At 45.8% G+C, this 20,755-nt stretch overlaps 1 protein-coding gene across 1 annotated transcript in view; it reads right to left on the reverse strand.

Annotated features, from left to right (window-relative positions):
• GALNT16 (polypeptide N-acetylgalactosaminyltransferase 16) overlaps positions 1 to 20,755 on the reverse strand; it is an 81,640-nt gene that overhangs the window by 33,328 nt on the left and 27,557 nt on the right. The gene's annotated exons all lie outside the window — the stretch shown is intronic.

Raw genomic sequence — 20,755 nt, forward strand, 5'->3', positions numbered from 1 at the left:
TCACTTTTCCTATGGCACTTGTCCGCAACTGTATTGTTTGTACATTGCTTATTTATTTTGTATTTTTGGCCACCTCTTGCTGCAAAATTATGTCACCAGAGTACAGATTGTCTGCTTTTTTAATACAGGATCCCAAAGCCCACAACAATGTCTGTGTGATCACAGGCTCTTGAAGACAATGGCTAGTGAACCACTAAGTGTGACCGCTGCCCCCACCCCTCCACACACACACATTTGTTCAAACGCAACACTTGAACCTCAGGTGGCTCAAGCAGGTGACCGGGTAGTTTTTGCCTGCCTTAAGAATCTTCCTCTCCACTCACATGCTCCTGGCAAAGCTGTCATTTACTGTCCCCCACCCCATCAACACCCCTTCCACAGGAGTGGGCACCAGACTGGGGCCAGGCCAATCTTATCACTGGCCCTCTAGACACAGCCATTGGTTCAGGAATGGTCATTAGATTCAATCTGGGCCAATCAGAATCTTCCCTGAGGCTTTTCTATATGATGAGCTCTTTTCATCAACTCTGCTAAGCTTGGGAAATGAAGGTCTTCTTGTCCATCACATGGGGAAACCTAGCCTGGAGGATGAAATCAGGAAGAAACAATAAGAACCAAGAGATGGAAAGAGCGAACTCTGACAATATTGCATGGATCCTTAGAGTCAAGTCATCTCTCTCTCAGCCTCTCCATCTCTCTACCTACCTACCTACTTAAATCAATTTTTCTTCCTTTCTTTCCTTCCTTTTTGTCTCTCTTTCCCTCCCTCTCTGCTTTTTCTACTTATTAAACTAGTTTGGGTTGGATTACCCCACTCCAGGAACCCCAAGCTCAGAGACATCAGTTCTTTTGTCCTTTTTATGAATAGAAAACCATTCTCCAAAAGCAAAAACACAAAACCCAGCAAATGAGAACCAAAGACAATGGCAGTGACCATTGACCAATGGTGGAACCATCTACTCTGAGCTGTCTGGCTGGTCTCTGGATTTGGCCCACCCCCTGGAGTCCAGGGCCGGGCGGGACACTCCCAGCCCTCCCTGGTAGGCAAGGGCTGTGTTCAAGCCTTGGGGTTGGGGTTCCATCTGGACCCTGCTGAAGAGTTCCTGTGTTGCCATGGTGAGGAATGAGCTCTGGGAGCTGGTGAGTGACAGCCTGATGAGCTCCCCACATCCTTCCAGCCCCCTGCAGAGAGTTCTTGGCTGAAGTTTAGGCTGTGACTCCCTCCCCAGGCTTTGTCCTTTTAGGGAGTGCCAAATCCAGCACTTCCGCATCCAATAAGGTCCATCACATCTGAAATTGTTTAAGTTGAAATAATGACTGTGCTCTATAAAACGGGAAGAATTACTTCTTGAGAGTTGTTTTTTTTTTTTTTTTTTTCTTTCTGCCCATCATTTCGATTAAACTTTGAGACTTGCCTGACTAGCTTCAGTTTTTTTCCAGCTAGATTTGCTTATTGCTTCTTGGATTGCTAAATTTAGGAAACAAACAGCAAAGGGGAAGTTTTAAAATAAGAAAGGAAAATATTTTCCTTGTCATTTTCGTCAAGAACAGTTCAACCCCAATCCCCAAGCCTTGTAAACTTTCTCTTAAAACATACACATACTGCTAAATTTTAGATTTAAACAACTCCAACTCCTTTTAAATAATTGCTGCCCAATTTCCTTTTACTGCCAGTAAAACAGGTACCTGCTGGGTTTGCCTTTCACTAAATTTCAATGAAACTGAAAATAAAAAGGCTTTGGCCCTACTTTATGGATGGCTCCTGACTTTTTTTCTGAGTCTGCTATAAACCAAAAACACCTGGTGGACAAAATTTGCTTCCCAACCACTCCCCCTCCCCTGGAGCAAAATCTCATCTGATGCTGCGTCCCAAGCGCAAAGCCTGCCATTCTTACGTGAACTTGGAAGCTAAGCACATGATTCAATTCTTGGAGCTCAAGGTCTCAGGCTCTTCCAAATGAAAACCCGGGTCCCCAGGACCTTCCTGAGACCTGTCACTGCTGTCATCCAACCAGACAAGATGCAGTGGTGGCAAAGGGCCAAGATCTTCAGGTTAGGCTTAGAGGACCCCTGAGTAAGGTGTCAAGAGTCCTCGACGGGCCTGCCCTACATGCATCCCCATTTTCCATTCCTCATTGCCTCAGAAGCAGCGATTATAGTAGCAGCCAACCTGGGCTCTGAAATCTGATGGCTTTGGGGTGAAATGCCAGTTCTTCCTGCTCTCTGACCTTGGAGTTACTTACCCTTTCTGAGCATGTTTTTCATCTGGAAAAAGGGGAATTATCATGAGAATTAAAGATTTCATATATATATATATATATATATCACTTAGCACAGGCCTGGCCCATACACTGTAATCTTTCTTATTAATTATTATTGCCTTGCCTGTCTTTTTTTTTTTTTTTTTTTTTTTTTAATCAATGGTTCTTAGCCTTGACTGCACCTTTGAAGTACCTGGGAAGATTTGAAAATTCTGATGTCCGGGCCGTACTGAAGACCAACTCAGTCAGAGCCGCTGGGAGAGGCGGGGAGAGAAGGTCAGGTTCTGGACACTCTCCAGGTAACCCCAGTGTGATGCCAAGGCCAAGAGCAGATGCATGATGGCAAGGGACTGCCAGGCATGGCTGCTGGAATCACAGGATCTTAGAACTAAGAGGGACTTCGAGGCTATCTCCTCAGACCCTCCCTCCTAGGGAGCCTCTCCATGATTTTGGTTTTGGGCCTCTGTTCTGTTCTGGAGCTTCACCACCAGCAGAGCCAACTGCAACTCAGCGTGAGCCTAGTTACTATGGAAACCCTCTGCCTCCCAGCACTTCCGTCCCACAGGCCTGGGAGGCTCTAGTTCAACTACCTATCAAGGGGAAGAGAATAGCGGCTGCTTTGGGGACACCCATCAAATGGCTCCAGTTAGGTTTCCCACCATACCCTAACATCGCTCCTCCAGGGGTGCTGATGACCACACAGCTTTATGACAACGAGTGGTTTCACCTAGAAAGGGTTCTTGTGGGCTTATAAGTTCCAGCAGTTCTAGTGGTCCCACTAAGAAAGTTAGGGGAGACCCGTTATCTTTAGGGAGCCAAGTCAATCAGGGTCCTCTATCCAAGCCTAGGTCAAGGCATCAAGCCACCTCCGGACAGTCTCTACTCAGATCCAGCAGGTCCAATGGGATCCCCAGGCCTTCATCTCTCACCTCTGCCTAGCCCATTCTGCTGGGAATGCAGGTATTCTAAGGAGTTGCTGGAGATTTTTGGTGCAAGAGCTCATTTTCCACCTGCATATCAGTTTACCCATCTTGGGTAGAGCTTGCCTGGGTCTGTGAAGGGTACCGTGATCCTGCCTTACTTTCTAAACCACTGTGGCTGAAACCCAGGGGAAGAGGTAAATTAGGGTCATACTGACTGTTCATTGAGGATCTACCGGGCTCTAGGTGCTATGATAGGTGCTTATTTCTTTCTCCAAATACTTCCATAAAATAGGTGTCCTTATTCAGACTTTATAGAAGAGAAAACTGAGGCCCAGAGAGGTGCAATAACATGCCCAAAGTGACACAGCAGCTGTGTGACTGGGCTGGGACTGGAATGGAGGCTGTCTGGCCACAAAGCTTAGCACAAAGCCGCCTGTGTCTTCAGACTGCAGCTCGGCCTGAATGTGCCTTTCCAATTCCGAGCTCCTTAGGTTTAAGCAGGCCAGCTTCTGGTGCCCAGTGCCAACCCAAGTCCTGACAAGCAAGGTTGGAGGCTGGCTCCCTCCTTGGCCTCAGTCGACGGCTCAGATGAGGACTTGCTCAATGCTGTCACCTCTTGGCCTGCATACAGGCTTGGAAAAACTGCTTAAGTGGCTCAAAAGAACATGGAAAAAAGGAAAAACACAAGAATTTGTGTTACTCAAACCAAACCAGTACACCACCAGACTTTCCTGGATCAGCCTGGGCCCTCCTGCTTCTTCCCAGCTAGGGACACCCTCAGGGTCCTGATGACCCTCATCACAGGTACATCAAAGGGGAGACAAATCCAATTCCTGCTTAGGGTCTTGTCTGCCCAGTCATATGGATCCCCAAATGACGTGGCCACACTCTGTGAGAGAGGAGGTGAGCAGAAAGAACTGCCGAAACAGGGTGACCTCGGGGCTCCCCAGGCCCCAACAAACATCCCTTTATCCAACGTTTGGTGCAGGTCAGCACCTGTTCTGCTGTAAGTCACAGGGGCCGAGGGCCAAGGTCAGCATGCTATCATTGCCTGTCGGTGTCTCATAGTCAGAAGTTATTGAACTTGGACCTGCCAGACATTAACCAGAACAATTCAGGCAATGATGAGCCATGTAACACACAGAACATGCAGCATGACTGTGGTAAGGGAGGGGACAGGGGGGCAGGACCACCTAAGCCAGGGTTAAATTCAACCCCCGAGAACTCAGCCAGGCCCTGGTCACCGACTCAGAACACTCTTCAGACAAAGAGCCGAGTCAGAGGAGCAGCTGATGTGGCACGGTACTGACATCATGGGGCAGATCCAGAAACGCACCGCCCACGGTCTGTGACTGATAATCAAACAGTGAGGGTATACTTCTCACAAAAATGTCCACCAAAGGACAGAGCATGACAAAAGCAGACTTTTTGAATCGGATGAAGCATAAAGAGAAAAGGGAGAGGGGAAGAACTGGGGAAAAGCAGCTGCCTCGTGGGATCTCCTTAGGGTGTCTGCTCAGACACCTCCTGAATTATGTTGAAACTTAACCCCCTTTGTGGGGGGATTAAGAGGTGAGGCCTTTTGGGAATCGAGGCAGCCCTGTGATTGGATTAATGTCCTTACCAAAGAAGATTCAGAAAGAGCGTGCCCCCTTTTGCCCCTCCACCTCCTGTGGAGTGGGGGCACAGCTCTGGGGAGGGTGTGGCAACCGGGCGCCATCTTGGAGGCAGAGAGAACAGCCCTCACGATGCACCAAACCCACCAACCCAGCCTTGATTTTGGACTTCCCAGCCCTCAGAGCTGTGAGGATAAGTTCCTGTTGTTCAGCTACTCTACTCAGTCTGTGCTATTCTGTGTTATTCGGGCAGCACAGACAGACTAAGACAGGGGCCAGTGACAGTGCAGGTACCACTTGTCCCTTCAAGAGGACCATGCCTCCGGACTGGCACCTCCTCTCTCCCTGGAGCCCAGCCGTTGCTCAAGTTTCAATATACAAAGTGGGCGTAAAATCTGGAAACAGGGATAATACACACATTTTTTAACAGGTAAACTTTTTTGATTACTTCTGGGTCCTACTAAAGGTACAGTTTTATTTGATGAGAAATCAAAGATGTAAATGTCCACCGGGGGCACCATGCAGGACTGAACAAACACACAGCGCTCTTCGCAGCTTCCCACGGACACCAAACCAAACATTGTTCGTGAGCAGCAACACACGCCATGTATTGTCACATAATCTAAATGGAGTGCTTATTATGTGTATTTATCCCTGTTTTCCTTTATGGCCACCCACCCTGTAGTTAAACAGATCTGAAAAGGGAAGACTCGGCTTCTTAAAAAAGACTCGGGGAAAGATGTAAAGATGCAAAGATGTAAATTCTCTTTAACTTAATATACAAATTTGATGCAATCCTGATCAAATGGCAACTATGTTGGAGAGGAAGTTCAGCTGGAAGAGTTTAACCATGAGAGAACAATCAGTGGAAATCTGAAAACAATTAAAGATTGGGAAATAGACCCGCCAGATATTAAGATGTAATCTAATATTACAGATTTTATATAGCAAAATTTTTATGGCAGGTAAAAGACCAAATTGGAGAACATAGGTCAGAAATAGACCCAAATGCATATGGCGAGTTGGCATGAGGTATAGCTGCATTTCAAACGGCCCTGCGGAGGGAGGGCCGTGCTACTCAGTGAACCAAGTCGGGAAAAGTGACTGGACAATGGAAATGAAAATAGCTGAACTCATTTCTTAAACCAAAATAAATTCCAGGTGACTCAAAAATTTAAATTTGAAAAAGGAAACAAGAAGAACAAGGAAATAATTCATTTTTGTTTTTGTTTTCTAGCCTTGGACATAAAGAACAAATGCCATAAAAGAACACTGCCTAAGAGCTGACACTTTTGCCAGGAATGGAGGCGCACACCTGTAATCCCAGCTACTCTAAAGGCTGAGGCAGGAGGATCACAAGTTTAAGGTCAGCCTCGGCAACTCAGAGAGACCCTAGCTTAAAATAAAATAAATAGGGCTGGGGATGTGGCTCAGAGCACTTGCCTAGCATGTGCAAAGCCCTAGAGTTCACCCCTATACTCCCCCCACATATGAACACTTTTATAAGGAAAAAATGTCACAAAGTCAAATACAAACCACACTGGGCAAAAATGCTAGCCAAAAGATCTAAGAAGAAAGGATTAACTTCTTTATTATACAAAAAGCTGTTATAAACCAATAAGAAAAAGACCAAATGCAAAAGAAACATACAATAATGGATACAAAGACGTAGTTAGCAGAAAAATGAAATGCAAATGGCCAGGACTTTATACTCAAAAGACTTAAAATCAGCATACAGGGACACAGTCACATCAATGTTTCTAGCAGCTCAATTCACAGTGGCTAAGCTATGGAACCAGCTTGGATGCCCTTCAACAGATGAACAGATAAAGAAACTGTGGTATATACACATGATGGAATATTACTCAGCCATAAAGAAGAATGAAATTATGGCATTTGCCAGTAAATGGATGGAATTGGAGAATACCATGCTAAGTGAAATAAGTCAGTCCCAAAATAACTAAAGGCCAAATGTTCTGATATGCAGATGCTTATACACAATGGGGGCTGGGGAGAGAATAGAAGTTCATTGGATTAGACAAGGGAATGAAGGGAAGGGAGGGGGGATGGGAATAGTAAAAAGAAAGAAAGTAGAATGAACCTGACATCACTTTCCTATGTTCATATATGAATATACAACCAGCGAAACTCCACATCACGTACAAACCCAAGAATGGGACCCTAAATAGAATAAGTTATACTCCATGTGTGTATAATATGTCAAAATACATTCAATCGTCATGTATATCCGAAAAGAACAAATACAAAAAAGATGTTCAGTGTCACTGATGATTAAATAAGTGCTAATTAAAACAAGATATAATTTCTTGTTAGTTCATCTGGCAATATGTAAGAAATATCAATATCAATGTATGGAATTTTGACAGCTGTAAAAACAGAAGCTCTTATACACTGGTGGATTACAGGTCAGTACAATTATGAGGGAAGGCTGTTTCTCCACATTAGTCTGTTAAATACTACTCTTTGACTTAGTAGGAATTCTGTTTTTAGGTAAAAATACACCTGCTTTTCCTGATCTGGTTCCGTTTGACACCTGCGTTCTCAGGATTCCCTCTGAGTCTGCATCAGCCCTGGTTCGGATGATGGATTATGGGATCACCTTGCCTTTCTAAGCATTAACCCTACAATTAAACTCGAGCAGTACATGAAATGTGCAAATGTTCTCACTGCAGCATTATTTGTAATAGAAAATCCTGGAAAAAGTGTCTATCAGTAGAGGCTGATTAAGTAAATTATGGGTTTTCCTTAAATTAGAATTTCAAATGAGGTTTAGGAGGAATAAGTTAGTTTTGTATAGTGATTCATTTGCACAAACTGTTTTCATAAATATATGCATAAACATGTCTAGAAAAACACACAGCAAACTGCTCAACAGTGGTCACCTCTGGAAAGTAGCATGGGAATGAGATGGGAAAACTGAAGAATTTTACTGTTCACTTCATACAAGGCAGGCTTTTAAAATGAATAGTATGCTTTTACAATACTCTTTTAAATGAATGTTAGGACCTGGGTGCATCAGTGCACGCCTGGAAGCCCAGCGGCCATGGAGGTTAAGGTAGGAGGATCACAAGTTTGAGGTCAGCCCAGGCAACTTAGGAAGGCCCTAAGCAATTTAGGGAAATCCTGTCTCAAAATACAAAATAAAAAAGGGCTAGAGATGTACCTCAGTGGTAAAGTGCCTCTGATTTCAATCACTAGTACCAAAATAAATTTTAAAAAAAGAGTGTTAATTCTTCTCTACCTGAGATAATAAGCTGAGTTAATCAGCATCACCATTGACATCGTTGCCCTGGGAGTGAGTGGAGGACGAACAGATGATGGGAGGTAGGCCCCTCCTCAGCTGCGACACTTGAGCATACAGGTGTCATCCCAGAAGCTGTTCCTGATAGCCAGGAGGGGTTGGGGAGGAGGAAGGTGGTGTGGGGCCCGCGCTTTTGCAGGTGAATTCATCCTTCAGGTGATGCTTGGAGACACAACTTGATTTTTCCTAAAGTTCAAGTTTAACAATTAAAACCAGGGTGGGGAGGGACCAAGTCTGTGTGCTTGTCTTGGTTCACTGCAAGTATTATCCTCCTGACCGCAAGTCATGGAATCAACCTAAGTGAACACCTATGGATGAATGGATAAAGAAAATGTGGCATATATACACGATAGAATAGTATGCAGCCTTTAAAAAGGAAGAAACTCTGTCAACTCTGTCATTTGCAACAACATGGATAGCACTGGAGAGCATTCTATGGGAGTGGGGGAAACAGGGAGATGGTAATCTAAGGGTATAAAGCCTCAGATAAGATAAATAAGTCTGAAATTTTTTTTTTTTTTTGGAGATCTGTTGCACAGAATAGTAGCTATAGCTAAGAGCTGAGTACTGTATGTTTCCATATCTCTGGGAAGGCAGATCTGTGATGTTCCCCTCCTCGAAGATGTCAAATGTTTGAGGTGATGGATAGATTGCTTGGCTTCATTTGTTCATTCCATATTGCATTAAAAAATCAGCATCACTTGGCACCCCATAAATATGTATAATATGTTAATTATTGACAACAACAATAAGAAGAAGAAACAGTGAGGCAGGGTTAAGAAGCCGAGACCCCGTCAAGGGTAACTGACCTCACGTGTATTTGAGACTGTGACACAGGAGGTCACCCTGAAGAAGCCGGTGCTTAGGTACCTGGGTGATCAGTGCCATTTCCTTTCGTTTTGTCCATGTTCAACGCTTTTTTAAAAAAAGACCTTTTCTAAGCACCTGGGTTGAGCACTTAACTTAGTATCTTTGCCAAAGGGGTTGGGCAGGCCGAGGACAGCAGAGGGGGCTGTGGGTCAAGTCCCTCTGCTAGTCCACAAGCCATATGCAGTGCAGGGCGACTTAACCTGAGTTCAGCGGTAGAAACTGCAGCAAAAAGGAGGTGACGATACCACCCGGGGGTCCCGCACGGTAGGTGAAACCATTCCAGCCAGCCCTCCCCAGGCCTGGCTGAGCTACTGCCCGGCAGGAGGGCGTCCAGCAAGATGGCCCCCAGGGCCTCTTCACCTTGGATGGTAACTGATCCGGAACACGCCCTCTCATCCTGTGTTCCACAGGTGTTGACTGCAGATCGGGGAGCAAATGCCCAAACATGGAGGCCCGGGTCTGTGGACAAGGCCATCGAGGAGCCGAGAGCTTTTCTGCACATGGCAGGAACCTGGGTGTGTGCTTGGGCCCCGAGACCTCTGCGCTGGGGAAGCTGGAGAGAGGCAGCAGCTCTGACAAAGGGCCACCACAGGGGTATTCAGACAAGAGAAGACCAGCCAAGCTCTAGAATGGGAAGCTCCAGGAAGCCGCTCGCCATCAAGCCCCCTGGTGGCTCCTGTCGAGTGTGTGAGCGAGGCAGATGGGCATGCTGGCGTTGGGTCCAGGGGGACAGAAACGTGTCTTACTGTAGTTGAAAAGTCCTCTGGAGAATGTTGTGGTGGGTTAACGGGGAATATCTTTGGATATTACACTAAATCATTTTTAAGTCACCATAATGGTTATTAAATCGGGCCCCTTTTGGAGAACAGTCTGGCAGTCCATTCCTAGTGCTAGGTCTTTGGCACATGGCCTTGTCTATTTTATTCTGTCTACTACCTCCCCCTACCCACGGCACAGTGCGCCAAATCTCCCACACGCCCAGAAGATTTAACTTTGGGAAAAGGGAGCGATATGTACATACATGTCCTCTCACTCGGGAGTCATTCACTCATTTACTTTTCCTTCTTCTTCCTTTCTTTTCTTGTTTCCTTGTGGTGCCAAGGTTTGAACCCAAGACCTTGCGCATGCGAGGCAAGCTAACCCCCAGCCCCTGAGGTTCCTAGTTGAACCACAATGTAAATTATAGACAAAAACTAGGCACAAAGATATTCACCATAGTCTTATTTCTGAGAATAAAAATTTGAAAACATTCTAAATGTCAACACCAGGGAAAAGAGTAAGTTATGCTCTGTCAACTGAATAGAGTATTTGGCAACCATTCACAATATTTGCTGCAGGCTGCGGGGAAATGAGAAGGGTCTTTATCCCAAAAGACTGAGATTAGGCTGGGCTTGGGTGCACATCTGTAACCCTAGCTACTCAGAGGCTGAGGCAGGAGGATTGCAAAATTCAATCAGCCTGTGCAATTTAGAGAGACCCTGTCTTAAAAAACAAAGAGGGCTGAGATGTAGTTCAGTGGTAGAGCATTTTCCTGGCCAAGCATGAGGCCCCGGGTTCAGTTCTCAGTACTGTACAAAGCAGAAGGGAGGAAGGAAGGAAGGAAGGGAGGGAGGGAGGGAGGGAGGGAGGAAGGAAGGAAGGAAGGAAAGAAGGAAGGAAGGAAGGGAGGAAGGAAGGAAGGAAGGAGGGAGGGAGGGAGGAAGGAAGGAAGGGAGGGAGGGAGGGAGGGAGGGAGGGAGGAATGAAATCAGAATCTTAAAGAGATACTAGCATTCCTAGGTTCATTGCTGCATTGATGGACAACTCAAGTGACCACTAAGAGATGAACGGATACATCAGGTGCGGTGGCACACACATGTAATCCTAGCTACTCTGGAGGTTAAGGCAGGAGGGTTTCAAATTCAAGGCCAGTCTAAGCACCTTAGCAAGATCCTGTCTCAAAAGAAAAATTAAAAGGACTGGGGAAATAGCTTAGTTGAGAGCACCCCTGGGTTCAATCCCCAGTATCAAAAAAAAAAAAAAAAAAGGAAAGAAATCTAGCCTGCGGATGTGGCTCAGTGGTAGAGCATTTGCCTGGCATGAGTTGGCCTGCATTCTATCCCCAGTACCACAAAAGAAAAGGAAAGAAATCTCGCCATTTGTGAAACGTGGATGAACGGTGAATGAAATAAGCCAATTGCAGGGGCTGGGGTTGTGGCCTAGTGGTGGTGGGCTCGCCTAGCACGCATGAGGCCCTGGGTTTGATCCTCAGCACCACATAAAAATAAAATAAAGGTATTGTATCTACCTACAACTAAAAAATCTATTTAAAAAAAATAAGCCAATCACAGAAAAACAAACCCTGCAGAATCCCACCTGTAGAGGCATCTAAAATGTCAGATTCATAGACGTCAAAGTGTCAAATTCATGTTTGCCCTGGGGTGAGGGTAGGGGAATACAGGGTTAATAATCAACTGGCATAAAGTTTCAGTCAAGCAAGATGAACAGGCTCTAGAGATCTGCTGCACCACGCTGTCTACAGTCAACAGTTACATGCCACACATTTTGAAATTTGTTTACAGGGTAGGATCTCATGCCGAGTGTTCTTAAGACATTAAAATAGAGTAAAATAAAGTAGAAGACAATATTTGTGGAAGAAAAAGACCTACATCTTCCCATGCATTAGCATGTGACCTACTGGAAGTTCCTTAAATTTTCCGACTCTCCATCTCTTCATTTATAAAATTAAATCATGACAGGACCTGGGGGACAAGCTATGGGATTACCCTTCCAGGAGAACATATTATAATTACTAAATATAACGTAGAGGCTGGGGTCGTAGTTCTGAGGTAGAGCACATGCTTAGCCTACTTGAGGCCCCAGATTCAATCCAGAGCCCTGCAAAATAAATAAATAAATAACACGGAAATGAATTTTTAATGTGGAAAGATGTTCATCGGGCACAGTTAGAAGGGGGGAAGAAACAAGCTACAAATTAATAAGTGCATCGTGATTCCATTTTTGTTTATCTGGATGTTTGCATTTATCTTAATGAAAAATTATTTTTTACTAACAAAGTGAATTCTGAATGTTCTGTAGCAGCACCGAAAACTGCCTGCCGAATAATGGGAGGATACGAATGGGGCAGGATATGAATCCTACGTACTCTGTTGCAGTTCCGTAAAACTTAGACAAGAAAGGCCTGCTGAAAAAGGCCTGTTATGAGTACGTGATGGGTGATTTTCTGTCCTTTTTGGCGCTGGTTATTATTATTTTTGTGTAATTGTTATTTCTTAGGCATATGTGTGTTGGAGGGGAGAACCCTTTCAGATTTGTTCCTCTGAAGGAATGCTGTCTCTATGGTGAGGAAGGCTGCCTCCCCTTTTTTTTTTTCTTTTTTTTTTAGTAATTTATTTTTATTTATGTATTTATTTTTGGACTGGGAACTGAACCCAGGGTGCCTAACCACTGAGCCACATCCCCAGCCCTCTTTTAATTTTTTATTTTGAGGCAGGGTCTTGCTCGTTGGTTAGGGCCTCACTAAATTGCTAAGGCTAGACTTGAACCTGTGATCCTCCTGCCTCAGCCTCCGAAACTACTGGGATTACAGATGAGCGTCACTGTGCCCAGTTTGGTTGCTTACTTTATTTTTTTTAAAGGGGTGCTTCCCTGGGCCTGGTTCACAGTTCACTGGCACTTCACATGGAGAGGAGACTGCCTCTTTAGCAAGTGGCTGGCCCTGGGTGAAGTCCGCCATCCCTACCCTATTTCTTATCAGCCCTGACCCCTGACTCCAAGTACCTTTAGGCCACCCTATCTGCCACCTTGAACCCTCTGGATCTAATATGCCAGGCTTGAAGCTTCCTGGACCTTGCTGGGGCACAGTGACAGCTAAGGTAAGCCAGTAATAATGGATCAAGGCAGACTTAGCCCCCTTAAAACAGGCAGGCTTGCACATAGCTGCTGAGGACACATTCCTTTATGGAAAACAACTTGGCAAATGTAACGAAAGCCTTTCAATGGTTCACAGCCTTGGGTCTAGCAATTTGTATTCTAGAATGTTCCATAAAATAACAAGGATGTAAGGATATGGTATAAAGATACACTGCTTACTATTTTTTATAATAGGAAAACATTGGAAATAATCTAAATGTCCAATAATGGGAGACCGATTAGATAAATTATGGCACATCATACAGGACACCCAGTTAAATTAGGATTTCTGATAACCACAAATGATTTTTTTTAGTATAAGAATGTGCCACATAATGCATGGAATATATTTTTTATTCTAAAAAACATATTCACTGTTTTCCTGATATTCAAATTGGGGCAGCTATTTGTTTATAATTTACCTGGACATCTCACATTTGTATTTGTTGAATCTAGTTATCCTCTACATCATATAATCAAATACTATGTAACCATGTTTTTTACTTTTTTTTTTTCTTTTCTTTTTTGGTGCTGGGGATTGAACCCATGGGCACTCAACCACCAAGCCACATCCCCAGCCCTTTTTATTTTTGAGAGAGGCTCTTGATGAGTTGCTTAGGCCCTCGCTAAGTTGCTAGGGCTGGTTTTGAACTCAAAATCCTCCTGCTTCAGCCTCCAGAGCTGCTGGGATTACAGGCCTGTGCCACCATGCCCAGCTGGCCATGTTTTTAGACATATGGTTTTCAAATTGCATTTCTTCTTTCCTTATGCTTTTAACTAGAATTGCTCACCTTTTATCTCTTTCATATTTTACATTTCTGTGTAAGACTTCGTTTGAAAATGAGGATTCCATTAGTAAAAAGAAAATAGGTTGAAAAACACTGTTACAGAAAATTATTTAATAGCAGGAAAGAGTGCTCATAAAATACTAAGTAGAGAAAAACATTAAAAACGAGTCTAAGTTTGTGTAAAAGAGAAAGAGAACAACAAAAAACTTTTCAAAAATCTTTTTTTAAAGCCAGTTATTATCTCTGTGGGGATTATAGGTGATTTTTTTGGAAGAGTTCTAGAAGATTTTTCTCAGACTTTTTACAATGAACAAATATATCTACATTTTGGAAAAGAAACTTTATTAAACGTATCTTCTCTCAAGTGACATTAACAGCGTTCAGTCCTTTCAATTCATCTTTAAATCCAGGAGTTAGGAACTCTGGGGACCTGAGGAAACCCATGTCTTACTTTCAGACGGTATAGTCACATAAAATTTTGCATACAGCCCCCTCCCCTCCCTTCTTGTTAAGAACCCCTCCCTAGGTTCTAGAAAGCAATTTATTTGCTGTGCCTTCTAACATCCGACCCTGTCTCTGAGGCAGTGGTCCTTAACTTTGGGGGGCCCGGGGATGAGCACACACCTGCTCTGAGACCCTATTCAAAGGGACGGCCTCCCTCCTCAGCGGGGGAAATAAGGCATGCAGTACTCACCACTGCTGCGGCTGGTTCTGGGGTTCACAAACCCTTGAGGCCCATTCTTAGAGTCCAGGTTTAGAAATCCTGGGGAGTCACGGCTTTGGCCCTCGCTGGAGCCTGAAGAATTCCTTGCATTCTGGGTACCACTGAAAAGCACTCAAGTTGGGAGGGCTCCATCGACAGAAAGAACCAGAAGGGGCTCAGAGTCCACCTCCTACCCCCTCTGACCTGCGCCCTGGGATTGCTGAGTGGGCGAGAAGGGGCTGAGGGAAGCACACACAAGTTTCACCTCCATTCCACGTTGGCCGCCTGCTCACTTAGAAGGATCTCTCCAGCATCTGCATCAAAAGCCAGCCTGGTTTGGCCCTACAACCCTGTCCCTTGCCAACTGACAAGGTGAAGGAAACTACCCGGGGCCTGGGAGAAAGGTCTGTGCGGTAGCGTGGGCCCCACGTCAGTAGCTACTCGACCAATTGACACTGTGCAAGTTCCGCAGGTGGTTCTGTGGCCACTCCTCCAGGAGGCGTTCAGACCATTCCTGCAGGCTTCGAACACCGGCCCCAGGTACGCAAAAGCCAGAGCGGTTTTCTAAGGGATCAGGAATGCTGCCTGGGCTCCCTGGGGGACAGCAGCTCTTGGAGGCAGTGACAGCAGCACCCACGGTCACAGCCCCAATGACAGCAAGGGCAGAAACAGCTTCACCTGGGTCCTGACTCTGGCCCGGGGTTCCATTTCTTGGTCTGCACACCTGCGCAGGCGTGTGTGTGGTTGGCGTGCAGGGGTGTGCCTGCATGTGCACAGGCAGGAGCTCGGGAGTAGACAGGGATGTGTCAGGGCACAGGTGCGTGGGCAGTTCTGTCGGATGCACTGCTCAGATCTGCTCTCCTCGGGGAGGCCCAGGAGCCTCGGGACAGGAGGCATCCATCAAGGAGAGGCACGAGACAGACATGACGCAGCAGCCTTTTGTTCAAAGGCTTGAACATTGTTTTTCTATTAAACGGAAGTAGGTGTGGATTTCTTGTGCATCTTTAATAAAAAGAGAGATTCCCCCAGCTTTATGGGGCCTCAGGCCCTGTCTGCTCCAGAAGGCAGGACCTGTTCCCTCTCCTCAGAGGGGCTCTGGGGACAGGCCTGAGGAGCCCAGCAGGTGTGTTCCCACCGGTGGGGGTAGCAGGTGACAGAGCTGGGGGACTTGCAAGGCCCCCTTGTTCACTCAGCATGCTTTTTTTTTTTGGTACTGGTCGCACTGAGCTACCTCCCTGTCCTTTTCATGTTTTACTTTGAGACAGGGTCTCCCTTCACTGAGGAGGCTGGCCTCACACTTATGCTCACTCTGCCTCTTCTGCTTCCCCAGTAGCTGGGATGGCGAGCGGGCACCACCACACCCGCTCCTTAGAGGCTCTGTGAAGCAGGGACGAGCTGGCAGGTGACCACACCGGGCCTGAGTCCCAGCTCCCCATGGAGGGCAAGTTGTGTAAGTCCACTCAGCCTCAACCACTGCACCTGCAAAATGGGGACAGTGACAGAAATGCCTCTGGATTAGGAAGAGTCTGAGGTAATGCCCTGAAGCAGCGCCCGGTCTCCCCGCCCCGCCTGGGGACCAGGCCACTCCAGCACCCATGGCAACACCATCGCAGCTCAACTCCCCACCCTGCCCCATCCTGTGACCTGTCCCTGCCAGGAGCTCATCCCGGGCACTGCTCTGTGAAGGTGCCCCATGCAGAACCGCCCCGAGGCAGCTTCCCAGGGGAAATGAAGTTAGAACGGACAGGGGGCGGGGACCAACCCTGAGCCCTGGGACCCCTGACCTCAGGAGAAGCAGCAGCCAGTATGTCCAGGGGAAGGAACAGCCCGGCCAGTGTGGTCTTCAGAAGTCAAGAGTGACAGGAGAAGAGAGAATGACCAACAGTGTCAAAAGCAGCTGACAGAGAAGGACGAGGACCAAGAGTTAACTACAGGATCTAGTCCTATGGTGGCAGACTTTGGTGACCTTGACAAGAGCAGGGAAGACAAAAACCGGAGTGGAGTGGATTCCAGAAAGAACGGCAGGAGAGAAACAGCCAGCGAGCACAGACGAGGTTCCCTGGTTGCCATTTCACCCGTGGGGCGGAGATGCAGACAACGCCCTGCTTCCCCAGGGCTCCTGCAGGTACAGACCCACCCCAGCTAAGGACATCGCCTGTCCACCTGTCTCAACCTCACACAAACATCTTTTGTGCTTTGTTCCAATTTCCAGTTGTTTTCGGGGGAGGGCTGCTGGCAGGATCTAGCTCATCCTGGCGGGAGCAGAAGAGCAAGGCCTCAGCTTCAGACCATGGCCCAGGGGAGTCTGCTCTCTGACTCAGGGTGCAGCTCCCTCATCACGCGGCTACTTCTGCAGGACAAAAGCCCCGGCCTGGGTCTCGCAGACACCGGCCCCTGCCACACACCCCGGCTCTCCTCCAACCGTCCCTCCCCACAGCACCGTACCACAGAAGAGGCCCAGTAAAGCATCTGCCAGACTTGGTTTATGAAATTGTCTCCTGCCAGAGGACCACTTACTCAAACAGTCGTTGCCACAACAACCAAGCCGCCAGCCTGCTGTCCTACCTAACAGCCACGAACCTCCTGCTGGCTATTTGGCTCAGGGACCTGCAGGGGAACATACCCCTGAAGTGCCTAAAGTGTCTGAGAGGTGGGGCCACATGGGAAGTGAGGGGGAGGGAAGAGGAAGGTGTTTGAGAAGGTCCAGTTCAGTGCTTATAGTATTATTCTAGAGTTTTCCATCAACCGGTGGGGGTGAGGAGAACTGCAAAATCCCTTGTGCCAGAGGGGTCCCGACATCTTCCTGTGAAGCAGACCACTTCTCCAGGGACACCGCTCCACATCACACCCCCTTTCTGCAAGCTGGAGGAAGAAGGGCCCTGCCAGGCAGAAAGACAGCCACACAACAGGAGAGAATTTGCCAATGCAGGTGAAGGGCCCTGGGTATTCACCAGCCCAGAGATAGAGGGGCCATCAGGAATTGGCATTGGTGGGTTCCAGGGTTGCTCTTGAGGGGCTGTGAGTCATTCCTGCAGGAGGGGCAGTTTCTTTTCACGAATCCTGAATATCTCCAGTCTGAACAATAACCGAGTGACCAGGGTTTGGAAGTCCCAGATAATAGTTCAAGCCATGGTTCCTTCACTTGCTACCTGTTTAACAATAGGCAAATTACTTAACCTCTCTGAGCCTCCAAGAGGCAGTTTAACATTAGACAAATTACTTAACCTCTCTGAGCTATAAAATGAGCATAAGCATGATACCAATCTCTTAGAATTATTTCAAGGATTAATTGAGATGGAGAACACCAAGGACACAAGACAGTGCCTGGCACAGAGCAAGCACCCACTGGGTAGGAAGTATTGTCATTAGTATTGCTATTGTTTTCATTCAAGGATGCTATGTCACTCGCAAAGCTAGAGGACAGAGGCATAACTGAGGGACTTAGGAGGACTGAGAAGGAGAAAGCAAACCTCAGCCTCATATGTACTTCTGTGAAAAGTTACCAGTGGACATCCGTAGGTGACAGTGCTACATTGTTTTTTTCTTTGTCCTTTCTGTTTTTCCAGCTTTCTGAACTGAGCATGTAATACTTCTCTAATTAGAAAACACACACTTTTCTTAAAGGTTAGAGATGAGCATTAAGAATGAGCTAAGGACTAAAACTCATTGAAGTGGGTGAATTCTGCCACGTGAACTGCATCTCAAAGAAGTTGTTATTTAAGTGCCTTAAAAGATGAATCAAGGTGCACAAGGATGATCCAGTCAAACAGTTTAAACATAAAAGGTGTGAACTAAAGCAGGTTAAAAAAATAAAAGAAAAGAAGGTGAGAGTTGAAAAGCAGAACTATTACATTGAAAAGTCAGGTAACTTATTCTCCTGGGCAAAGAGGAACAGAATATGTGCATATATACTGGGGAGAGTCCAAGGTGGCCAAAGAGGGTAAATCACTGAAAACTGAAGGTGCTACAAATGCATGTAGCCTCTGACCCAGCAATGCCTTTGTAAGAAGTTCATTCTATAAATATCCTAGTGTGACAAATGGCATATGTAGAAGGTGCCCCCCTATACTGGGGATTGAACCCAGGGCCTTAACACATGCTAGGTGAGCACTCTACCACTGAGCTACACCCACAGACCTTTTTACTTTTTTCTTTCTTTTTTAGTGGTGCATCTCACAGATCATTTATTCATGCAACATAGTAAGTGGTACTTACATCAGGGTATGGCGACATTCCGTGTTCCCATCTAACAAAGCCTGCTTACATTCAGGCAGACCAACGATTCTGTACTCAAGCAAGCTAGCTAATGCCGACACCAGCAGGTGCAGGACTTGCCCCTTTCAAAGCTTTACTTCTTTCATCAGTGCTCCTGATTTTGTGAACAATGAAGCTCATCAGCCCCACTCCTATTCAAATCTCTTGGTAAACCTGGGTATAGTAGGGCTTCAAGGGAATCCAGTATTTTTTTTAATTTTTTTTTTTATTTTTACAGACTGCATTTTGATTCACTGTACACAAATGGGGTACATCTTTTCGTCTCTCTGGTTGTGCACGATGAAGACTCACACCATTCGTGTAATCATGCGTGTACGTAGGGTAATGATGTCTGTCTCATTCCACCATCTTTCATACCCTTGCCACCTCTCATCCCCCTCTACGTAACCTAAAGTTCCTCCCATTCTTCTCTGGGATCCAGTATTTTTTAATAATGGTTTGAAGCATCTTGGCAGAACCAATGGCTCCGACAGCACCAGATCGTGCAGACCACAGGCAAAGGTCACCAAGTGCGTGGGCGCCGCCCTGTTTACTTATTTCAAGACAGGATCTCACTAAGTGGCCGAGGCTGTCCTCAAACTTGCAATCCTCCTACCTCCACCTCCTGAGCAGCTGGGATTACAGCTGAGTGCCACCACACCCGGCTGTACAGGGTTATGAAGCACACGTGGCCTGTACTAGTGAAAGACAGGAAATAGCCCAGTTGTCCATCAACAGGTGACTGGTTAATAACTTATGGTACAGCCATGCAAAGAAATAATATGTAGCCATAAAAATAAAAGAATGAAGGAACTTCTGATATGAAAAGATTTCTAAGCTTTATTAGTGAAAAACATCAGTACAAAACAGTATATGTAATACACTTGAGTGTAAAAAGTGGGGAAAGATGGTCTATTCCTATTTTCTTATATTACAGCTAAAGAAATTCTGGCAGCATACATGCAAATAACAGTGTTTGAGTGAAACTGAGCAGATGGGTGCTAGGACTAACCAGAATGAAACCGTATGCCTTTCTATATTCTTTGGTTAGAACTTTATGAACATATCACCCATTTGAAATTAAATAAAAACGCATATGCTTTAAAAAAGAAGAGTGAAATGAGATGATGTCTGAGATCTGCTACAAAATATTCCAGAAAAAAAAAATAGTAGAAATCTCAGCAAAGAAAGTGTTCCATGTGGAAGGCAGTCGATGGGTCTGTGGGGGTTCGTTATGTTTGAAACTTCTCATAATAAATTATTAAAATTTAAAAGGGACAAAGGTCCAAAGATGGAAACCATCCAAATGCCTATCAACCAGCGAATGGAAAAGCCACGTGGCATGTCCATACATGGAATGCTATTCGTCTATAAGAAGGAACAAACTACTCGTGTAAACCTTGGTATGGGTGACCCTCCAAAACATCACTGGAAATAAAAGGAGCCAGCCATAAAAGAGTGCATTGGTTCGTTTGCCAGAAAGGTTCCTCCCAGGCAAATCCACAGAGGCAGTAGAGGAGTGGTTATCCAGGGCTGGTGCTGGGACAGGGAAGGGACTTATGGGGGATCCTTTGGGAACAATGCACTGCCCTCAGCTTGGTTACGGTGATGTCTGCACAGCTGGAAATTTAGTGAAGTCACAGGATTTTACACTTACAGTGGATGGCCTTTATGATATCTGGATTATATCTCAATAAAATGGTTTTTTTCCTAAGTAGAGGGGTTGGGGCTACTATAGGGTAATAGTGGTTGGGAGCAGGAGTCCTGGCATTAGACTCGCTGGATTAAAATGCCAGCTCTGCCTGTGTAGCTGGGCAAGCCATTTGAGCTTTCAGTGTCGTCCTCTGTAAAGTAGTCCTGATGATAGCTAATGCGTACTTACGCCAGCCATCATTCCTGGTACTCTCCATGTTAGCCCGCTTGAGCGTCACAACTCTCTTATGATCATGATCATTATATAAATTAAAAAAAAAAAAACTGGGCACAGATAGGGTAAGAGACTTGCCCATAGTCACACAGCTAGCAAGCAGCAGGTAAATACAGTGACATTTTTAAGGGTCAAATGCTTAACCACCAATCTGCTACCTCACAATGACATCATCTAAC

This window comes from Sciurus vulgaris (assembly GCF_902686455.1).
Source record: "Sciurus vulgaris genome assembly, chromosome: 2".
NCBI lineage: Eukaryota > Metazoa > Chordata > Mammalia > Rodentia > Sciuridae > Sciurus > Sciurus vulgaris.